This window comes from Homalodisca vitripennis, chromosome 4 (genome assembly GCF_021130785.1).
Source record: "Homalodisca vitripennis isolate AUS2020 chromosome 4, UT_GWSS_2.1, whole genome shotgun sequence".
Classification (NCBI taxonomy): domain Eukaryota; kingdom Metazoa; phylum Arthropoda; class Insecta; order Hemiptera; family Cicadellidae; genus Homalodisca; species Homalodisca vitripennis.
Genome location: NC_060210.1, coordinates 145857741 through 145868215, shown reverse-complemented (window position 1 = coordinate 145868215; position 10475 = coordinate 145857741).

Sequence of the window (10475 nt, the reverse complement as noted above, 5' to 3'; positions counted from 1 at the left end):
AAGCACTATATTTGTAGAAATGGCTTAAACATCTTCGACACAAGAACGTCTTGTGAGCATTTTTTGATATCTGTGAACTCGCTAATCTACTTAAATCTGTTATCAAAACATAATGGGATTTATCATCTTGTTTAACATACAATAAATCAACTTCTAACTTGGCGTCATAAACTTCTGAAATTTGCAACGGTACTATGTGTAGTTTTTCATCAAAAGTATAGACATTTACAGACATTTTCGGATACTTGTACTTTGCTTTGCTGCTTCGTTTTTCAAATAATTGTATATCTTTTAAAGACATAGGATAGTCGAATCCAGAAAATATCTCATCGTTCACGAATTTTTCGTATTGTTTTGCTCTGTCAACATGAGTCTCGGGTTTTTCAATAGCGCATCGGATAGAGTAAATAAAGCAATAATCATCTTTATTTTTGATATTTACACAAGCTTTTTTATCTTTGATTTCCTTTGGTAAATCGATATATGATCCTGCGTTCATAAATTCATGTTTATTAAGGCTCAAAATCAGTTGTTTACAACGTTTTAATGTCCAACCAGAGCCCTTATTTGGATGATTTGTCTGTTCTCGATGTGTTAATTTATTAAATTGCTTAGTAATAAAGTCGTTTACGTCGAAGATTTCGTCTGCTTTTATAGTAAAGTACATTGGACAAGTTTGTGTTTCACCGTTCACTAAAGTTCGTTCGTATTCGCATTCTAAAGAGAGATAGCCCTTCATATTTTTAACGGTTTCTTGAAATTTTTCGATTAAACTTTTAATTTCTGACCGCATAATTGAAAGATATTTGTAAATTGACATGGAATTGTCGTTCAAGTTTGTTAAAATGTATTGCTTGAAAAGACCGTGTATTGAGGATAAAACTTCTACATCAATGATATTTTCGGATTTTTACTTTAAGAGTTTTGTCAATTTCTTCGATCATTTCAGACTTAGTTTTATCGTTTGTTTCTAAGGACAATTTTTCAGCGATTGATTGAATTTTTTCATCATTAAATAGATTGAGATCTTTTTTATCTTCCTTAAAGTTTTTCTTTAATTCACGCAATTTTTCTATATTGTACATCTTCTCGTGACCATCGATCTGATTCTCCTTAGCCCATTGTCTTAAATAATTCAATTCTTTATTATAAATTTCTTTGTTCTTCAAATGATTTTTCGAATTGTAATGACGAGTATAGTGATGTTCAAAAATGTCTTTTTTGCAGTATGGGCACTCTATCTTTTTCCGCTCCATATTTAAAGAGCAAAAATTTGTAAACTAAAATTTTGAGAAGTGGTGATTTTTGTGACAACTTGACACAAATCAGCACAATTTCTGGTCAAATGTTTTCAGATTGTTCTATTTAAAGAGCAAAAATTTGTAAAATTAAATTTTGAGAAGTAGTGATTTTTGACACAAATCAGCACAATTTCTGGTCAAATGTTTTCAGATTGTTCTATTTGTTATAGAAAAATCTTTTAACTAAATTTAGTTAAAAGATTTTTCTATAATAAATGGCAGCGCTGTTACAAGAGTTGAATAAGGTTGGTGAACTAAGATTCAAAGAATATAAGAAATTAGTGGAATTGGAAGAAAAAAAGAGATATAGAATCTTGAATTTGGAGAAAATGAAAGATAAATTCGGGTTTACAATAATTGCCGAGTTGGAAGATTGTAAAGTACACTTGCCGAACAGATTTTTGACTGTTTTGGATGAAAAAAAGATTAAAGAATTGAACAAAAATGAAAAATTACACTTGGTTGTTACTGGAAAGAAGACTATTAAAGATAAAGACTGTGTTACAATTAACTTTGTAGAATAAAGATTTTTTATTAAGATTTTTTGATTTTTTCATTAAAACAGCTTATAAATGTAGAAGCAAACATTGAACAGTAAAACAGCTAAAGATTCGGTTATTTAACATTCGTGCTTTCCTGTTAGATTTTATTAGATTTGTTTATGGTTCAATGAACAGTATTTTACATTGATTTTCTGTCTGTCCCAAAAGTGGTCTAGAACCGGCATATTCATATCTTGAAATATTGCTTGAATACAGTTTACCATAGTTTATTTAAGTAAATTGTATTGTGAATTGTTTTTACATATTTATGGTGTATTGAACAGTATTTTGTATGGAATTTCTGTCTGTCCCAAAAGTGGTCTAGGAACCCCTTACTGTTTGATTTTACAGATTCGTTTATTGTCCTTTAAACAGTATTTTCCCTTGATTTTCTGTCTGTCCCAAAAGTGGTCCAGAACCGGCACATTCATATCTACTTATATATATATATATATATATATATATATATATATATATATATATATATAATTATGTTCAGAGATTAAATTTATATCGTTTTAACAAGTTTTTCCTTGCAATACGAGTATATTACCATTAAAATACATGTAAAATTTACTATACCTGTCCAGCTGCTAAACACTGAACTGAATATAAAGTAATGTTCTATCCATTAGGTGGCTTGGAGTAACTATGAGGGGAGTGAAAAGGTTTCCTGGTCATACGGTATTTTCATTATATTTGTTAATTACTTTCGATAGCATCACAAATTCAGGACGATGTTCAGTACTATAATGATTAAAACGAAGGAATTACTATCTTGAACTTACTCATATCGTAGACAGACAACATTATTTACATGTATTATTTTGTCATTCGTATATAACCCAGTATTTTTATGAGATGATGAAATAACTTGCATATTTATGGTTTACTTTTGTAAAATGATGAATTCTACTTCTTAACTTAATATTAACTATTCAAAATTTAAAATATTTTAAAGACGAATAGTACAGAAATTTGTGTATCTTATTATTTTTCTATAGAAATCGATAATTATTTATACACTAATAGCACTGCTACGTTCTACCGTTCAACAGTCATAGGATCAAAACATGTAGTAGATATTCATTTCAAATTTTTGTAAAACATCATTTGCTTACTTTCAAGTAATTTTGTCATGTCAAACTATATAATTTAAAATATTTATTTATTATTATTACGACTATCTTAACACAACAATATGAGTGAGTAATGTGTTTCCTTTTTATGAGTGTTTGTTTTGATGTTATGGTGAACATGGCGTATGTTGGTATGTGATTTTGTTATTTAAGCTTCGTTTTTATTCCTAAATTAAAAATGTTTGTTTTCTTAAATGTTAACAAAAGTGCTAGTATAATTTTTTAAGGGATGCCTTTACGGGTTTGAAGTTTCGGTACGTTTTGTAAATTTGGTTAACAGTTTTTTTTAAGTTTCTTAAAATACCATGATGTTTAGGCCTTTAAATAGATTTTTTTATCCTGTATAAAGAGAGTGGTTATTGGGAAAGTTTTAAAATCCAACCCTCACCATATTTGTAAAGAATAATTTGGTAAAGAAAAGTCCATATAATATTTTTATAATGTCAATATACATTATAACCAAATCAAAGCCTGAATTTTGGTGAAAATATTTTAAATTGTTAGTCAACCAGTGAAATTGTACGTAGGACTTATCTAACCTATGTATTGTTAGCCAAAGTCCGTGTGTTAACTCTGGACTGTAATCAGGTGTAGGTAAAGATTTACTGAAATGGCTCGCGATTGGCAAACGTTCGTGTGTTACTAAAGGCGAAACATGTGCGGCAACTCTATTAACCGATACACTTTGTTTAATCGCCAATTTACATTATTAAAACACAATATAGTGCTTTTTTTATGAGTGGACCATAAAAATATGAACATGATTTGTAGTTTTTATTTAAAAAATATCATGATAGTACGTACTAGTAAATATCTTTGTCAATTTGTTTAGCAAAGTTTTATTAGATAGCCTATATAAAATAATGGCAAATATTCTTACAGGTGGGCAGATAAAGCTTGTTAGTGAAGAAATAGATAAAAAAATATTAGGAAAGAGTAAATAATAACTTATGTACAAAATTTGGTTGACACGAATGACTTGATGAATGATTTGATGTTGAAGAATTAGCTTATATATAAGAAATTATAATGTACACTCATCACTACTCATTTCTGACATTTTCTGGCTCATACATATTGTACATTGTATTTAGCCGGTTAGAACATTTCGTCAAACACAAATCTCAGTTTCACAGGTAAAGGTGGTTTGTATTTGAGTGGTCATATATTCGCTACTCCTCATATTCACATTTTCTGATATTTTATCGCTCATAAATATTGTAACCTATCCTCATTAGTCTCAGTAGATCGTTTCACCAAGCCCCAGTCCCAGTTTCACAGGTAAAGCTGGCTATACATTGAGCAGTCATATCTTTGCTCTGCTGGGTTTGGTTTGGCTTTAGTAGCGGACTAGCAAGTTGTATATAACTTTAAAAATTGAAACATTAGTGAATATTATGATTTGATTTGATTGATTTAACATTATAAATATTTATTGCACGCATTTAACAAGCTCATTAAAAGATAAAAGCCTAAAATAAATATCATTAAAAATAATACGCACATTTCGCGCTGTTTACGAATATTTTGAAATGTCTAGCCCTTAAATATTATGCAACCATCGTATTTACCAAATTTTCTTTCTCTATATTAAAGATTTTAGGAAGTTACGTACAGTGATAGTTTCAAAAGTTACAGTTCTCTTGGAATAAAGGAATTAGTATATGATTTTACTGAGGCTATAGTTTAACTTCATGGTCCATTTTTATAGTTTAAGCTTGGAATCGAATAAACTATATAAATGAAATATAAGAATATCTAACATATTAACAGTTGTTTAAATTGTAAAATTAACACACGTGCTAACGTTTGCTCAAGTAAAGTTTATGGTCGAGTTTTAAATAAATCCATATAATAATAAAACTAAAACAAAAGGAATCTGTAACAAAATACAACAAATTTTATAAGAAAAACAATAAAATAGAAGTTATAAAGTAGCTTTTATTCTGAGAAAATATTAATTAGTAACAAAATTTTTAATAAAAGGCTACAACGTAAAACTAGGTTATAGTTATTTAACTTATTATATGATTAACCAATGATATTATTTCTTATTAGTAAATAATAATTATAATCATTATTTAGTTGGTACCAATATTATTTTCAATAAATAAATCTAGAGAAATTAGAGAAATAAGCAGTCCTTACTGTGATTGAATTGTGTGTGTGCGTGTCATTATGATTTTTGCGACTGGAAATGATAAGCTCGACTGCCTAGTCAATAATTTAGTTTAGGAAGCTACATATAGGTTTTAACTATAGGAACCCATTACTTTCTTTACGCCATTTATCTAAGCTGTAATGTACAGAGATTGTATGTATCGATAAATAAATTCTATAATCACTACTTGTTTAGGCATAATAGTTACTTTGGCAGAGTAAACGTGTTCAATACAGAACTAATTGAATGGAATGTATAGTTACAATGTTTATGAATGGACTAAAACAAACAAAATAACCAATCTCGTATCAAGGTCAAGCTGAGTATTGATGGCTTTGTATGTTTAATGTTTGAGTTGTGTAAGCCGTTAAGCTACTTACTACTTCAGTCAAACTTTACTACCAAACCGAACATTTTTGGGATTATGATAACTATTATCATTTATTGATATTCGCACTGTTATATGGAATACGTAGGCTACAGGCAGAAGGACGGAAAATAAAGTATTTTTAAACGTCTGTTTCATCTTTCATGTTTTAATGGTTTGAACCAATTTCCGTTTTATTATATATATATATATATATATATATATATATATATATATATAATAGTATACATTTTCCAAAACTATTTAAAAGTGTATCGTAAGTGCCTATTATATATATATATAATAAAACAAAACCACGTTTTCTTAACTTTGAATGCTTAATATTTCGTCAATTTTTAGTGACATTATCAAAAACTTGCATAAACAAAATATAAACAAATATAAGAATGAAGGATATAAACACACATTGTAAACAATAAAAACATTTGGTATAGAAACAAGTAAAAGAAGACATGTAACTTTTCCTAAACACACAGATATATATAAACATTATTTGATAATTAATTTAATCCAACTGCTGCTTTTTATCGAAACAGTACATTTATGTATTCTTTATTTTCATAATTTTGAAAGTTCTTGATGATTAGAGAAATTATAGTTACCAATCGGTTATAGTTTCTTGCGATATTTTTTACAGGTCTGAAAATGTCAACGTACTCTTTTTTTAGGTATAATAGAAAAATATATATATATATATATATATATATATATATATATATATATATATATATATTCGTGCTAAACTGCTTAGAAATAACCTAGTACACGTCGTGGTGAGGTTAACGAGTAGTTGAGTACTGTTCTCCCCGCAAACTTATCTAACTTTACTGAAGTGTAATAAACATTCATAACAACTGGACTTTAACTGTTGAAAGACACGCTATAGAAATGTATATTACAATACCCTAGGTGATGTGCATAAAAATATACTTGCACACGGTGGACATATCTTATAACATCCCAACAAAACTAAACATTAAAAAAAAATATTAAAACAATATATTTTTATGGTATGATATTAAAAATGTTTAGTATGGTTAATTGTGTTTTAAGTTATTGTAATTATGAATATTGTAACTTTATTAAAGTTTATTTTATATTGAGATGAATCCTGAGGTCGACACAGGATTAAACATACGTGTATTATTGTATTTTATTTAATATAATTTATAATTAAAGAGAAATATTTGTTTTTATATGGTCGCACGTGACTTTGAGCATATAGCCGCTTGTAAGTTTACATTAATTGAAATTGTGAATGACAATGTTTGAATTTAATAAAATTATATGGCCACCCTGTACTGCGGGTGAATAGTGCCGCTATAATTCATAGTTTATATAGGCTATCAGTTTTATAATTACAGTTCATAAACCATTCTGTCAAAATATTATGAGCAGAAGTACGTTATACCACGTGTCGCGTAACAGGCTTCGTCAAAGATCCATGCAATATTTTAACTCTATAATTCATTTCATTCCCGAGTTATATTGGGGACGGGCGACAAGAGAAAGTGTGCTAGTCTACTCACTGACTTAACCATGCTTAGTCCCATAGAAACAATGCGCCTTCATCAAAACAATTCTTGTCTATGTAGAATTGAAATTTGATGAAAAATTGTAACTATACAGATAACATTGTTCTTGAGATACCTTGCGAATTGTTAAGCTACTTAAATGCTTAGCCATATCCCATAGAGGGAAATTCCCATCACCAAACACAACGTACACTTTGTAATGTGTACCTAGGACCGTACCTTTGTACCTTTGTAATCGTAAATACTAGGAAAAGATGCTTTTCTGACGAGCAGATTGTCAAGACGGGTGTGCCACAGGGCTCCATACTTGGACCCTTCCTCTTTATTTTGTATGTGAATGACCTCAGCAGTTGTGTTTCGAGGGGCTTGTTGTGTTTGTTTGCTGACGACACATCCCTTGTAATTGATGAGTCTTGTCGTTTCAATATGGAGATAAATAAGTTTGTTCAGTGTAATTCAATAGTCCAGTGGTTTCAGAGTAATGGTTTGGCCGTGAATACTGATAAAACTACATTGCTAGACTTTTCAATTTCATCAAGACGCAATGACTCTTTGAGTGTTTGGATTGGCGATGCAGAGGTTTGTTCTGAGCAAATGGTCAAGTTTTTAGGCCTAATTGTCGATAGGAATCTTAGCTTCTCCTTTCATGTAAATCATGTCGCACGTAAAGTCTGTGCTGGTATATTTGTTCTTCTTAGACTTTCATCTTTCACAGGCACCGATGTGCTTCTGACTTCATATTTTTTATCCCTACCTTTCATACGCTGTTAAAATTTGGGGTTTTGAAAATTGCAGAACAAACCATGTCTTTCTTTTGCAGAAGAAAGCGGTGAGAGCTATTGCTGGCATCCGTCAATCAGAATCCTGCAAATCACATTTTAAGAAGTTCAATCTGCTTACTTTTCCAAGTATCTATATTTACCACACATTGGTCTTTTTTAAGCAAAGCCAGGACATTTTCGAGTCACTAATTCCGCAGTCCGGACACTATCTCAGGAATAGCAACAAATTAAATATTACCCCCCACGCAACCTCTTTTTTCAAACATCACTGTTTTTATAATGCCATAATTTTTTATAATTCTCTTCCTGTGGACCTTAAGAATGTAAATGATGAAATGGTCTTTAAGAGAACACTGAAGGCGTTTTTAATAGAAAAATGTTTCTACACCCTCAGTGAATTTATTGGAAATAAATAGTCTGTATGTATAGATATAAAAACTGTACATGCAATATTTATGACGCAATCCAATGCATGTTATATGTCTGATGGAAATAAAGGATATTTGATTTGATTTGTAGAAGTGACTTTACATGCAAAGTTTCAAATCTGTAGCTCAGTTCGTTCTTAAAATATTTAGCAGCAAACACAGACAAGCAGTAGAATAATTTTGCCAGAGACTTTAGTGAAAGCTACGAAAAATGTACTAAATTTCAAGTTGTATAGATTATTTAATTCTCGAGATATCACTTGGAGTATTGAAGGATGTTTACACATTTTTTTATTACAAGATGTCCTCGTTGCCATCATGATTACCCATGAAGCCAATGTAAACATGTTCTCTAACGCTCAGTCAAATTACATGGATGGACACGCAGATTATCAAAAGTCGTTGTTCCTTATAATAAAATTAAGAAGCGTCATTTAAAATTTCCGTTTTAGAGGTGTCTTGTGCACAGACAATAGAAATCAAATACTTCCAGACCCTCGAAGATAGGTTCTGTTAAATCAGCCAATGAGATAGGACTTGAGTTCTTTTTTATAAGTTTTAAGAATCTGACTTGATGAGTAGTAGACAGACAGGTACTATTGTAAAAAGTTATTTGATTACAGCAAGATAGATCTAAGGAAATTATTTTCCAAGTACTCGTATATCCTCGTTAGTTAAGAATTAAACTTAAGGGGTATGAATGTAGCTTATTAACTTTTAAGAAGCTATATGCACTTTAAAGGATCTGGATTACACCTCTCGAAATTTTCTGATTCCACTTTGACCGGCATCATGTAAAATTTTTTTTAATATTTAGACCTATTTTCTCGTCAAAGTCCTTCACTACTTGGTAATATAGTCATCAAAAATGTGTTTCTTATTTATCTAAACTCAATGTGTATATCAGTTTTCCGCGATGTCATAAAACACAAATCACAATACAAACTTTTTAAACACAACAACTTTAAGAACGCGGTTGGACCCACACCACACGATTCCACTGGTTTTTCATTATAGGATCTAAAGTGTACTAATTAAAATAATGTCCTTCGGATTAATCCCATTTTTCGTGACTATATCTCTCAATAAAACCCGAAAACACAGAGGTCCGTAGATTAGAGTATTATTTCAAAATGTATGTAACTGAATCCCTTAAACTGGTTCTCTTATATTTTGTCATCGATAATAATTGATAAATAACATAATAGGTAGATACATTTTTTGTAGTTGAAAATTGAATAATGTTCTTAATAATACACAATTCAAAATGCGAATTAATATTTGTTGTATGAATTAATAAAGTTTTTACCTACAAGGCGCTAAGCCGCAAGGAAGCAGGTGATATATAACCGTACTGTGAGTGACGGGCTGGATCACGGTATAAATATCGCATGTGCAGTAGACTATATCAGTCTTCCTGGAACATAGGCAAACTGATGTTACATTCTGCCTTAGAGTTACCTGATCTGATTACATTTAAATTCTGAATTGTAATATATTCTATATAATACACGAAGAAATACTATTTTACAATATTTATCTGCACAGAGCATATTGTGGTATAAAATACTGTATACCATTAAAAATGGATACCGATAATGCTTATTTAAGCACTTGAGAAATCCTACATCACTGTCAACTTGTATTACTTTTTAGGCAACACCCCATAGAAAGAAATTAAATTAAGATAATTTGAACTTATTCATTAAATGAATGTATATATTTTATTACCTATAACTAAAATAAAACATTGAATATAACAAAAACCGATCAAGTATTGATTACATTTTGCAATAGGATAACACGAAATACGTTTGACTCGAGTAACAAATTATGAAGTGTTTTATATCTTTGTTGTAGTACTAACACACAAATCACATTTTTTAAGTCAATGCAGAAATAAGAAAATCTGTAATTTATGAGGGGAATTTGAATTTTTTTATATATGGCTGGTAACACTTATACCATTGAAAGAAATCCTTTCAATCCAACATTGATATTTTAAGTTCTCTACTAATTTATTTTTAACGATAATCCATATTACATTTGAAATCAGTCATTTTATACCAACTATGGAAACTGAACAGAAATGTATATATATATATATATATATATATATATATATATATATATATATATATATATATATATATATATAAAATTTTATTTTTCCTTTATCTTTTTGTTTATTCCAACGGC